A 14,051-nucleotide genomic window follows, 5' to 3' on the forward strand; every position below is an offset into this window, starting at 1 on the left:
TTTATTTATTTATTTATTTTATTTGAGCTCAGTCCGCCATTTTCGCTATGTATGATATCGTTGTGTCATTCTTTCGCGCAAATTATTTAAAATCGCAGAAAAATTTTGGACGCTGTTTTGGAGTGCAAAAATTATAGCCGCACCGAAAATATTACCGTAGTAGTATGTCATATCATCCATCGCTAAGTCTTATTTTAATAAATTTTCAATTTTCTGTTTATCGAATTGATTCAAATGTTAATCGTTAGTCGTAGTCCAGCTACAGGCCGCAAGATATCAACACGTGGAACAAAGTTTCAACATAAAATCAAAACGTCGTAACTTGCAATGAACGACAACAATAGCGACAGAGTAAGGTTTAAATAATATTAGGAATCCAGAATGAGTTGCATCTTTTTAAATTAGAAACTATGACCAATCATTATCAAGATTTCGTAGTGTTTATTTTCGTGTTGTCGGCGACAGCGGTTCCGATAGTCTCCTGTAGTCCATATATACCATATCAAAAAAGGCTGTACGGTAGAACTTTTGCCTACCCAAATAAATTAGTGACAAATAAAAAAAAATTGTAGATGTCAATTAAAGTTGTAAGGGACAATCCAGATGGAGAGATTAGCCTCTTTGATTTCGTGCCGGGATTGAAATGTCAACCTTCCATTTACAAGTAGTGCATGTTCTTACTAAGCTAGTAGTGCATTGTTTAAATTCGTCGTGTAGTAAAAGTACAACAGGTGACAGCGTAGTCCCAAAACCAAAACGTACAGCGCATCACGTAAGTAGCATAAAGTTTGAATGTAAATCTATGTCTGAAAGGAGACATGACGTTGTTGGTATAATCATATACTCGTATAGGAATACTATTATGCTAAAGGCGAAGGCACACTCCGCCGGGGATTCAGAACGCCTTGTAATTCAGAGTACGTGGCGTTTACAGCAATGAGTGACAGCTTGAAAGCGCTTGCCTCAACATTTTCACCCAGGTAATATTAATTACAGCTTTATGACAATTATTTTCGCGGCACTAATGCGATTACGAGAGATGACGTAACGCCATAAATTGCCTTCATCAGAATTCTGAGATTCAAAATTTGAAATTGAAGGTAATGAATCTGCGCGCCAGGAGCAAATCGAATTTCGAATACATGGTAATGTCGTTAGTGTTATCGTCGTTTTCATTAAATGTCGTCTTGAGTGTTCTTATTCAGACAGTAATTGTCGTTTAAAATTGTATTGTAAGAAGAACTTAGAAAGGAGACGGGAATTTTTCAGTTATTCTTTTAACTTCCTCTGGATTTAATATCTAATATTTAAGACAATTATACTACAGGATATATATTACAAATTCAGAAAGGTTTATAGTACTTACAAGCGCTGATTAGGTATTTTAACAAAAATTTTGTAAATTTTTTGTTTTGTTATTAATTTTGTTTATGAAGCCATCGAATAATAATTTTTATACTAAACTCATGGAGTCCAATAAAACAATAATAAATTTAAAATTGCATACAATTATTGCAATTGTTAAATTTTATCGTTAATTGTATTTTAGAAGCCGTTTACAACAACACGCTCTTATAGTAGTGCAGTTATGCACGGTCTAATTTGCAGTAGATCTAAATGGCGTGCTTGTAAAACTGTAATTTCAAATACCTACATGTAGCTGTAGTATGTAAGACGATATTTATAGCTAAGTATAAATATTTTGACATGCCCAAAAACAAACGACAAACAACACATCACAGAGAACTTGATTCGCTAATCAGAAAACACGATACGTAGTTTGAAGTAAACGTTCGTTAGGCAAACGCTCTTAATTGAATAATAAACATTCTAAATTCGAATCTCGCAGAACATTGTCGAATGTTAACAATAGGGTTGCAGTTGTCATTTCAATCGGTAATGAATTGTGACAATTTCTTTTTAATTATCGATTATTCTGCCTATCAAAGAGGTTTATCTCAAATTACAAAGCTTCTAATGATGTGGTTATAAATTACAATAAAGTTTGTAATGAGAATTTCAAACAAGTCATATTTTATATTAAATATTTATACAAAGATAGAGGACTCTAATTGAAAAATTAAAGTCTCTATCTTTGTTTTTATTTGTATCATCTTTCTTTGTGCGTCTTTCGTACTTGAGAATCAAAAGAGCCAAAAACTAACAATTGGCAACCCTGTGACCCGGATTAATCTGGCCGAAGACTGTCAACAGGGTGGGTATAAGCAATTAACGCGTAGACTACGCCGTAGATACTGGGGGCGATTTTCACCCCTCCAGTATCGGAAGAGATATAACTATGAGAAGTCACGCGACTGGTGATACCTTAATCCGTTCCCTAGTGCCATTATATCGGGTTATGTTGTGTATTGACCTTGAAGCGTTTAATTATAGATAATATTTAGCTTTAAAATAAAAAATAAAAAAATTGAGCGCAAACTACAATTAACTATTTTGGAAAAAGGTTTATCCTATGGAGGTCTATGTCTATAACTTTTTACTATCTGCTCCAATTTTTATTGTGTCTAGAGCAAATTTCTTAGAATTTCCTCTTCTTTCATATTATAAACGAAATATAGGAATACCCAGTGGTTTAAAGTATAGCATGTCTCTTACATTAAAAAAAAGATGTTTAGTTGTACCTAACATTACTAATATTTTATGTGTAAATCGTCGAGTGTAGTGTAAGAGGGAAGGAAGAGAAATAGAAACTTATACGTAATTATCCTTTCCTTTACATTGTAAAGGATCCTTTACAATGGAATTATTTTAATAATACCAATCGATAGAGCGGGAACTGAACTGGGAACCGAATCCAATGATATATGTCTGGTTTTCGACAAAATGTCCCTTACGTTATTTGATAGTTCTGGTATCGTTTTAGCAGAATACATAATTCTGCCACAGACGCTCTATCGACACACAATTTAGATTATGTAAAATTAACAGACTTGGGTCCCAGATGGTAGGATTTTTATCTTTGCAGCACTCTGTAGCTGCGACGACACCATGTTATTCGTCCTGGTACAACATTTTCCCAAAATTTCATCCATGTTATTAAATTCGATGTTGGCAAAAATGTCCCTTCATTTGGGGTAGATAAAATTAATAAAAAATAATAATAATATGAAGCACGTAATAAGATTTCAAACCACCTCATTTAAAAATAAAAAAATTTGAATGTAGAATGTAGATGCGAATAGTTATTTTAATAGTGATTGAAATAGTAAAAACACCAAATAAATATAAAATACCTGGAATATATAAGAGTGTATGTCAGAGCTTAGAACAACTAGGAACATAATTAGAAAATGTCGTTTGTGCTAACTGCACGAAAGCTTTTGTTGTCTGTTTTCTTAAAATATCATACACAAATTTGTCACTTAATTCATTATGCACTTATTTTAGGTGCATTTAATGTTCACGTCTAGAATGACACATTCTTTTCGTATTACAATGTTAACTAAATACTTTTAGCATTCAAATTTGTGAACCGGTTAATAGAGTAAAGTATGCCTCACCGGGAAGCAGCGTAATTGTATGACGATGAGAACAAAAAACAAACTGACAAGACTTCCTAAGAAGAAACGTGTTTGAAGTTTTCAGCTTGCTGCATTACATGCACTACCACTTTAAACGCAAATTTAATCATTAATTAATTGTAAAATTCGTCATAAATTAGTTTCTAAAAAACCTTTACAATCATGATTCTGTCCATGTAATGTAGTAGACAGTAGTAACATGGTCGCTTCACCAAATTAAAAATATCTTTTATACAGGTAAATAAATTACACTTCAAATAGTCAAATTGTTTAATCACTACTAATGGTTCGTAACGATGATCCTGCTGAGAAGAGCGAGTAAGACTCTTGGCATGCTCGGTTGCTTTTTGTAAATAAAATATATTATTCCATATTTATCATTAATAATTATTTATTTAAAAATTTTATAAGCAGAAAGAATATGAAAGAGCAAAACGGGTCACTCCTGCATAACAGGAATCTTAGTATTTTTAATATTACTGATAGTTTACTTAAATGGCAGCTATGTTCAAGATTTTCTGTTTTTATTAGGCGAGGGCCCAAATAACTTTTAGCTATTGTTCAAAGAATAATTGAAGACACTCTTTTTATTTCTTACCTGATGTTCTTGGGGAATCATTGCCAGAGTGTATTTTCAGTAAACGCCAAATGTTTCACGGCTCTGGATACTTACCTGTAAAAATAAAAAAGACTTCGTTAGTGCAAATCACGTAGAGTTTTCTTAATTAAATTTACATAAAAATCTAGCAAATGTTTATTTTACAGCATCATTATATTTAAGACTCTGGAAGAGCTGTAATTTTTTTTTCATAACCTAATAAAATGGCAAAGATTAAACGATTAATCTGCCAGCTTGGTATATGAGTAGAATAAAATTTAATATCTCGTTAAATTTTAAGGTGTAGCTTACATAGTACACTTAACCGTATACTGAGTGAAATTAAGTTATCATTATGTAAGACTGTTACGTATATTAAGTAAAGTTTTTGTCATACAGTTTTCCACGCCTCTTTGAAAAAGTATCAATAAAACCAATTAGCATGTTTTAAAATAAAATAATAGAATGTATAGTCATAAAACAATTTACGTGTTATGCTTTTGGTCTAAATCTCATTTAAGCTTCAGTCTGAAGTCCTGGTTAAGTCTGAATTAGTAAAATAAAATCCTATGTAGATAATTCAACAGCATTTCAAGTTATTTCTTTCTCGTTTTTCCTCAACAATTCATTTTGCATGTGCATTTTAAATGAAGGCTTAAAAGTGTTTAAACTAGATATATAAATATTAAACTGTAGGTTATAATTTAAAACTTAAAAATTTTAGAAATTTTGTTTGGCGTTTTCACTTTAGATTTGAATGAAATTATGTGTGGAATTGTAAGGATTTCCTGTATATCCAATTGTCTGTATAATCAATATGAGAAGCGGTCTTTTCTGCTTTAGTACGTCTAGTACTGGGAATTATCATATCATCATAGTTTCAACATTATAATAAGCTTACTTCAAGCGTGTCATGGTACGAAAGGTCAATGTAAGATTAAAGAAGTTTTAAGAGGTTTTGGTAAGCCCCCAGGAAACTGTAGTGGACATTAGCTTTTTTTATTATTTTTATCTCCTGTACACTCAAGTAAAACCAAAGTCATCAAAATCAGGAACAAATTTCTTTAAAAGAAATTTCCATAGCCGTAGCAAAGTTACTTTGGAATACGATATAAATTCGTGACACGCACCAAGCAATTTTGCGTTATATTCTTTCGTTTAATTTCTGCTAAATAACTTAATTAGGGAGGATTGTCCCCAATTTCTAAGCAGCATGAGAGTAGAATTTGATTTCCCGACATTTTTTATTTAATATTGTGAAATTATTTTATCTTCGTGAAATCTTTATGCGGACTAACAAATCAAGTTACATGTAATTTCTTTGCGACTTTATTATTAGAGAGCTCGTTTTTATTCACTCTTCTTTATAATCTCTTCTCAATAACGCAATAGGATTGTTACATCACGTAATTCAGGCGCATGAGAAAAGGTAACGTTAGTTTATTTTTTTTACATAGATAAAAAAAGAGTTTAAAGTAGAGAGAGAGAACGGAATGGATGTAGTACAATGAACTTTATGTTAATTATGCAACGTACAAACTCGATACGGTACGGTAGTTGCGGGAATTCTCCGGAAGACTTGCGACCTGTTTTTCGCGCGTATCTAGTTTATTATGATATGGTCACAAAAATCCGCTTCCATTCCGTAACGCAGTAATGTAAATTGAGCCTAAAGATAAAGAATAAGACACAAACATGAAACTTGATTGCTTGTCAAATAGCTCTTGCGAAAAATGTCGTCTCAATGTCGACGACCATTCTTATACAATATAATATAAAAAAATCCATTATATACCAAAATTCATAAAACCAAAACATAATTAAAGTAATTGTGCAATGTTAATAACGTTCAAAGCGTTGACTGCTAAAATTACACAAACGGTTAAACAAAGTTTAATTATGCTCATCTAGCTTGAATTGTAGAGGCTAATTCAGAATTTTTTATAGTTACTACCAGTTCAACTTTGTCTGTTAGGACTTTTATGTGAAAATATTGTAGTATTTATAACACAAGCATGGACAGCTCTGTTGAGAGAACTATTGTCAATCATGCAGGAGTTCGATGTCGGGCTCAGCCCCTCTAACCAGAAATGGATTTTATAATTCACTTTCAATGCTAGATGGACATTCTCAAGTAATTATTTCAATAATTATCTTTCAAGTAAGCAATTGTAATGTATTTCTGCATATCTTCTTAAGGCTGTTGCATCTTTAAAGAAAATTGTAGAAGACTGGCAGCAGAGTGAACAGTACAGAAACAGAGATAAAGTAACAGGTATTCAAGTCTAAGCAGCTTGCGATAGGAACGCATGAGGTCTTCTTGAATGTGCTTTGTGTAAGTAATTATTAACAATTTTAAGTTAGGCAATTCTTATTTAAAGATACTAGTTTATCAATTTTCAAAATCAGTTAGAAATTAAAGAAGCGCCATCTGTTTTATTTAAACGGTACTGCTTAAACATTTAACATCCTTTTAATTTTCGTTCAGTTTTAAGTAAAAGTTGCTCTGTAAAACTTTTAGACAAAACCCATTGACTTACAAATAAATGGACGACGGGTCTAATACAAAAACCACGAATAAAATGTCTCAAGTCAACCTATTTAAACGTAGTGACATGTAAAGGAATATGAAAAATCTAAAACGTTGAATTTAAATCGTAATGTCATCGCAGTACTGTCTAATTTCGCTTGCTTCGCTGTCAGTCGAACAAACGAAGACTAAAGCGTGAATGACGCTCTGTATACGATTTTAACGCCCTATACGTTCGGACACTTTTTAGCGCGGACCCGACGTTCACATAATTGTAAGTCAATGACAAACACCGATTAAAGTAATAGAACGTAATTAGATGTACATAGAGGCACAAATCATAAAGGCTACATAAGGACAATTTGTTCGAAACACAAATTGTTTTACAACCTAGAATAGCTAAATTTAGGAAAATGAACATTAAAAGCAAGTGCAATTAACTCGATCGTGTTATCTGAACCAACATTAGCGTTCATAATGAGCCGCTTGTGCTGAAAATTGACGATGTTTTGGCGGAAATAGACGAATAGAACATTCGATCATATTTTACCGTAATAAATATAAAGCGTTATATTGGATTTCTAATTGATGCGTGGAACATACTTAGCTGATGATTGATAATATCGATCACAAAGAAACTACAATGTACTTCTTATGTATGAACCAAAAAGGTCTTGATTTTTTAAACAATCCTTTTTTTTTTTCACGCACCACTCCACATTGCTAAGCACTAGGGAAACCCTGTGTCGCGGGTGCCATGGATACACACATAGACAACCACAAATTACACCCAAACTCACGAGAGAAATAAATGTAGGCCATACAAATATTTCTCCCGACCCGATAATAGAACCTGGGACATTGCGTGGCAGTCGGACATGGTAACCGTTCGGCCACGGGGGCACTTAAATATTGTATTTTATACTGTTTTTTTTATACCTTACACACAAAAAGTGAGAATAATGTTCTCTATATCAATAAAACTAAGGTTTATAATTAAATAAATAAGAATTGGTCATAAAGTAGCAATTATATTAACATATTTTGACATGATTAAACAAAACAAGGCATTCATTGAAAAAATCGAAATGAAACAAAATGTTTTTTTTTTACATTTTATGACAAAGCGAAATCAGCATCATGAAAATTTAAAATCACAATATTTTAACACTGATAAAGTCAAACTTTAATAAATAAAAAAAAACGATATCAACAAAGGTTACAAAATTTACAAGAATGCCAAATTAGTAGGAGATTATAACAAATTAATGAAAAAAATGACAGTCGACAAATTTTACTTTTTACACATAACACGCCTATCTTCTATTGCGGAAGGTTAGGACCTCCTGTAATTTCCCGACGTAGCTCTCTCGATTCCTGCAATCGTATCAGTCCTTTCATACGTGCCCCCGTTTATTTTCGTTACTTTTGCCATGACCCTTTCTAAGGACACCCTCTATCTAGTTGATGTACGCACGCCGAGGTCGACATCACCCCATGTTTCCAACGACATTCGCTATACAGATACACGGAACAACTTAAGACACCTGTTAAAAGTTTTCAATGCTGCAATAGTGCTATGTGTACTTTAAAAGTTGACACGAGAAGTCTTGTGAGTCGATCTGTGTACTTTAGTATGTTTAGTAGTAACAAATCAAGCTTTTTTGATTTGACGGATATTTTTCCGTTGCTCTGGGGGCGATATTCGAATAAAAGTGTATAACATTTTGTGCTGTTGACTCTCTTCGTTGATAAATATATAAATTTAACTAAATATTAGTTTTTCTGCATTAATACAATTGTTTAAACACGAACAGTAGTTCAGACGAAAATTCTAACTGCCAAAAGCGGAAAACATTAATTGTTTGAAAGGTGAAATGCCTGGATCCTGATTCACTTTTTGAAATTCACAAAAGTTCGTTAGTTCGAAATTCGAACGTCGAATCCAGTTTCGTGGTGTAGAACGTTCGACTGTCGATAGCTAAATAGAGTAGAGCTAGAAAAATAAAGTGCGCTTTTCAGACAAGTTGAACGAAAGTAATGAAACAAGACCTCAACTATCAGCAAATAACTAAAGGTATTTTTGTGTACTTCTAAATTATTTCTATTGTATTTGTAAGTTAATTTCGAACATAATGTAAAGAAAAATAAATCTACCAGAGTATTCTATGCTGCGCGTAGGAGAGGCACTCAGGAGATCCAGATGGTATTTATTAGTAATATTTACTGTATTACTAATATTATTACGGATCATGGTCCAAAATAAATAAATCTATTCCATTCTATTTATGTTACATAAGGCGCACTACAAGTTTCCGGAACTGGCCACTTAAATAAACAATATTTAAAAAGTAATTACAACATTTGAAAATGGAACTTTTTGGCTGTAGAATACAGTTTATTTCATCTGACTGTCACTTGGTTTTACATGCGGCGTCATTTTAGAAATTGGTTGTCTACATCACCATGGATTTAACTCGTGAAAATTTTCGTAGTATGATTTTCTACGACTTTAAGTGTAATTCAACAGCTCAGCGGAGCTTCGCTAGGCTTCAAACTGCTTTTGGCGATGAAGCACTACGCAACACGACTATTTATAGCTGGTTTGCAGAATTCAAACGCGGCCGTGTGAATCTCACTGACGAATTTCGTGATGGTCGCCCGTCCACTGCTGTGAACAACAAAAACATCGATGCTGTACGCCGTAAGATCAAAACAGACAGGCATGTGACATACCATGAGATTCGGACATCTGTAGGCATAGGCATGAGTCAATTACAATCAATACTACACAAACATTTGGGTGTGAAAAAGCTGTGCTCTCGGTGGATCCCACACAATTTGACTGAGGCTCAAAAAACGGATAGCGTCACTTGGGGCATTGGCCATGCTTACCAGATTCAACGAAGGGGCGTCAAATTTGGTGTGGGACATAGTAGCAGGTGACGAAACATGGATTTATAGTTACGATCCCAAAACAAAGCAGCACTCGAGCGTATGGGTCTTTCGAGACGAGCCGAAACCAACCAAAGTGGCGCGCGTGCAAAGTGCCTCTAAGCGGATGATTGCTTCTTTTTGTAATAAAACTGGATACGTGGCTACGGTTACTTTGGAGAATCGTTGTACCGTGAATGTGCGTTGTATTGGTACACGACCATTTGTTTGCCGGAAGTTATTAACAAACTCTGTAAAAATAACCGTAAACGCCGTATCATGTTGCACCACGTTAATGCAGTTCTCACACGGCCAGACAGACAAATGAATTTTTAAAGATGAACAACGTTGACCTTATGAACATCCCGCGTACCTGGCACCTTGTGACTTTTATTTATTTGCAAAAATTAAGAACCAGTTACGTGGTCAACGATTTTTATCACCTGGAGAGGCTGTCGAAGAGTATGAAAAATATGTTTCAGAGATTGTCACGGAGGAGTGGCATAAATGTTTTCAAAATTGGTTCATTCGTATGAAAAAGTGCATTAACGCTAACGGAAAATATTTTGAGAAACAATTCATTTCTGACCATTTAGTAATTTTTTCATATTCCGGAAACTTATAGTGCTCCCCATGCATTTATAAAAAAAAACGGTGTACAGTTCATTTCACAAGTTGTACGCTATAATTTATGGACGAATAAATTAAGGCATAAGTACTTTCAATTAATGTCATTGGCGACAGTTAATCGACTTTTTTATACTCCATTATAGATTCAGTCAATACGAAAGCGCCCGTAGTTAAGGGCATTGTGTAACGGTGTTCCCTGCGATTACTTTTGTTTCGAGCACAGCTGTTACCAACTCGTCGCATCGTCTGAAGTTCGATTTTCAAATGTTCCCAATGTTGAAATTGTTCTTTCTACTCTTAGTTACAATTAAAATAAAAAAATGTGTTTCATTTAAAAAAGAAACTTTAATTTTGGTTATAGAGAGGAACGATTCCATAATATAAACATAAATTCGGTTAATTAAGACTTTAGTCAATCGGATTATTATGTGTATTACTTTTCGGGGTTCGATTAAATAAGAAACACGAGAGAAAAAAGTTTCCCAAAAGTTATTTACGGAAAATCGTTCACTTAATCGGTTTGTTTACTTCGTTGAAAAATCAATAAGCTTCTGGCTAACAAAAACATCTGTAAGGAAATGGATGTTTACTTACTCAGTGAAAGCCATGACTTTGTTTAAATGTTTACTTGATTTGTGCCTAAAATGTCGCATACATTTCTAAAGCGTAAATGTTCGTGACGTAGTTACAGAGATAGTAATAAAATTATAACGTGATGAACATACATATTAATTTACTTCAAGGTTTGACAAGTTTTTTAACGAGTGCAGATACAAAACTTGTGAGAGCAGAGGAACTTTTCTTTTGTCTATCAACTATGGCGCGCACCTGTGGAGGCAACTCGCGTGGCGAATTTTTTGTGAGTAAATTGACGGCTTGGAGGAGATAGCTTTTGTCTTTCTGCTGATTAGCGCAAAGATAAAACTCCCCAGAAACTTTTTATCTCCTAACTGTGGCGTTATTGCGGCATTGCAACATATTACACGATGATCACGCGTGCAGGCAAAGAGATGACCTTGTCCTTTGTCTTAGTGGTACACGCCTGTCCATAACAGTTGCAGTGACCTCAGAGTTCTAAATCGCAAAGATCTGAGGGGCTCTGCCGCTGCGCCCATCACCCTAACACATAAGATGACAAGTCTACCCTTCAAAACCGAACACAGTAATGCTGACATTACTGCTTGGCGGCAGAAATAGGTAAGTTGGCAGTACGTCTGTGGACAAACTCTTTGCTGCTACTAGTGCATTCCTAACAATACGGATAATACTAAGATCTGGATTTAGAAAAGTTCATTCCCGGGAATCAAAATTGAGACCCCTTCAAGTGCAAAGTACTGTGCCACTGAGGTCGTTAAGTGAATGGCAGTATATTAATCACAAGCGAAATTCAGCTTAAGGGTAAATTAATAGGCAATGTAAATGAAATTATACACATACAAATTATTAATAGTGTCGGTTTTAATTGGTTGCTTGTTAATATTGGTTGTGGAATTGTTTGATTGAGTCAATAGTGCTGTAATTACTATATTAATGCGCACAGATTCATTCATTCACGAAATAATATAATGATCTGACAACTCAGCCCGACGAGCTTGATAATTTACTACTAATTTTGTTGTACACAAAAGCCGTATTGCTTTTGTTTTTTTTTTTTTAATTTGTGATCTTTTTCGAAATTTTATACATGTGATGTAATATTGTCCCATGCCTTGGGTCCAAAACTGTTTTGTGCGTCCAAACATTATGCGAGGTTATAGTCTCGTTATTTTTAAAAAAAGTATTGTAAATTTTTTTAAACCATGTTCTGTGTAAGTTGGAACACATGTTTATAATGAACAGCCATCAGCGGCGAAGCCAATTTTTTTCGATACAATATAAATTGCCACGAATTCGTTTGTGACGAAAAAATCGTTAGTCACTTGAAAAAAAAAATGAATGACGCGCACTCGACCCGCCAGCTGTTTCCGGCAGCACAGCTGATCGACCGGATATTGGCTGTTGGAGAGATGACTCTCTCTTTCACTCTTTATATTCTGTAGTTTTTAATTTTTCACTCCTTGCCGCTCTTCACCTCTTAATGATCGAGCTTCATTTAATATCGTTGGCTTAAATAATAGCAACATTCCATTTTTTTTCAAACTATGGAGTTTTTATCATACCTAGTTGATGTACGACATGAGCCAGTAATTTTCGCCATTTAGTTTGCGTGTTCGTAAACTCGAAACAATAAAAACATTGTAAAAGTTGGCTGAATAATACAGGTCCCGTGCTTCAGATCTCGTGATGCAATAAGGAACGGGTCGGCACGCGATTTGAATGCAGGTACGTTCGAAAATTAAAATGAAAAGAAAAAAAAAATTAGACTTGTGGCATAATGCGTCGTTTACACTAAGGTTCATTTATCATCCGAATAAATAAAGGTAGTTAGGAGTTTAATGCGGAATTCTATTTCATTAACGGTGTTTGAAGTTTGTAGGATTATTACAGCGAGTTCAGTTATCAAAGAACCTTAGTCGTTGCAGTATGGTAATAGAGGATAAATCGGCGTGTTTCGGATTGAGTGAACTGGTAACTGGGGGGATTTAAGTGGGAAGTTTTGACAGTGGTTTACATTTGCGGAACGGCACAACGTTTGTAAAGTTAAGAAAGTTTTAATATTTAATGGACAACGAAAGGTTTTAACTTAATGAATCGATTGTTTTGAAATTGAGATGGATTATGCTTCATAACCATCGTTCTTGGATTTAATTAATTATATTGTGGAAATATTGACATTTCTTACAATCAGTTTTCATGTATTCTTTTAGACTGTCTATCACACGGGATATATGTGTGCCCATCTTTTAAATATACAATAAACAGTATTAGGTCTATATCAAATTTAAGAAATTTATTGTCACAAGAATAAACAATGGACTAGATAAAGATTTATAGATATGATAATACATACGCGAGCGATTGTCAAATACATATTGCCATACAAGCTCCAATTAGATATGTACCTAACATTATCTCCTAATGAATTTTCCTGGATATATGTAAATGGATTATACCTATTTCTTTTGCGTAGGAACGTTCAAAATCATAGCCTGCGTTAAACAATTGTCATTTAAAAAAAGATAATCAAAAATAATTTGAAAACAGAATTTTCTTAGTAAAAACCTTGTAAATTGACAAATAAATTGCATTGTGTCACAGATACAAAAGTTAAAGTTTTAATTAGAGTTGACTGACATTTCAGTTAAGCTTTACCACGCTAGAAGTTTACGGACAGCCATTAGTTAAATAAATTCTACTATTTTACGAATTACTGTTGTTCTGTTTTATTAGAATTAATTTGCATATGTATGCAAATTTTATGAACTTTCTGTTTATGTCATAGCTCGATACAGGATTGCGTTAAGGAGAGGACAAGAGAGTCAAAATTTATTACGTGGACCTAATGCGGGCTCTTCACTATAATTCTGCCCTCGTAACGAAAAAACGCACAGCAGTTGTGCCTTTTTTCCGAGGGCAGAATTAATGTCTGCAAAGAATTTGAATGAATGAATGGAATATTATTTATTGCACATTAAAAAAACTACAATGACAACAAAGTAATGTATCACAGAATAAGCTAATGTACTACAGGCGACGTTATTGCAAAGTAGCAAACTCTTCCAGGCAACCTTAGGCTAGCAATGTAAGAGTTGGAAAGGGAGTGCAATCAAAAAATACCTTCTAATGGAAGTGTTTTAAATCAATAGAGATTTGTGAAGCTTCTCCGACACACTATGTTTTCCTTATTTTAAATAAGTAAGTAATAGTACTTTCACAT

General features: G+C 33.9%; 1 protein-coding gene across 3 annotated transcripts in view; it reads right to left on the bottom strand.

Annotated features, from left to right (window-relative positions):
• The window catches only part of LOC113238270 (brain tumor protein), a 910,751-nt gene that overhangs the window by 16,180 nt on the left and 880,520 nt on the right, over positions 1-14,051 (bottom strand). The window contains exon 1 of one of the 3 annotated variants that reach the window (XM_026475096.1): positions 4,141-4,158. The exons of the other annotated variants lie outside the window; for them this stretch is intronic. The gene's annotated coding sequence lies outside the window, so the exon portion shown is untranslated. Of the gene's footprint in view, positions 1-4,140; positions 4,159-14,051 lie in introns of those variants that run through there. 3 annotated transcript variants of the gene reach the window in all.

Source organism: Hyposmocoma kahamanoa, unplaced genomic scaffold (assembly GCF_003589595.1).
Source record: "Hyposmocoma kahamanoa isolate Upper Pololo Valley unplaced genomic scaffold, ASM358959v1 103, whole genome shotgun sequence".
In the NCBI taxonomy this organism is placed as follows: domain Eukaryota; kingdom Metazoa; phylum Arthropoda; class Insecta; order Lepidoptera; family Cosmopterigidae; genus Hyposmocoma; species Hyposmocoma kahamanoa.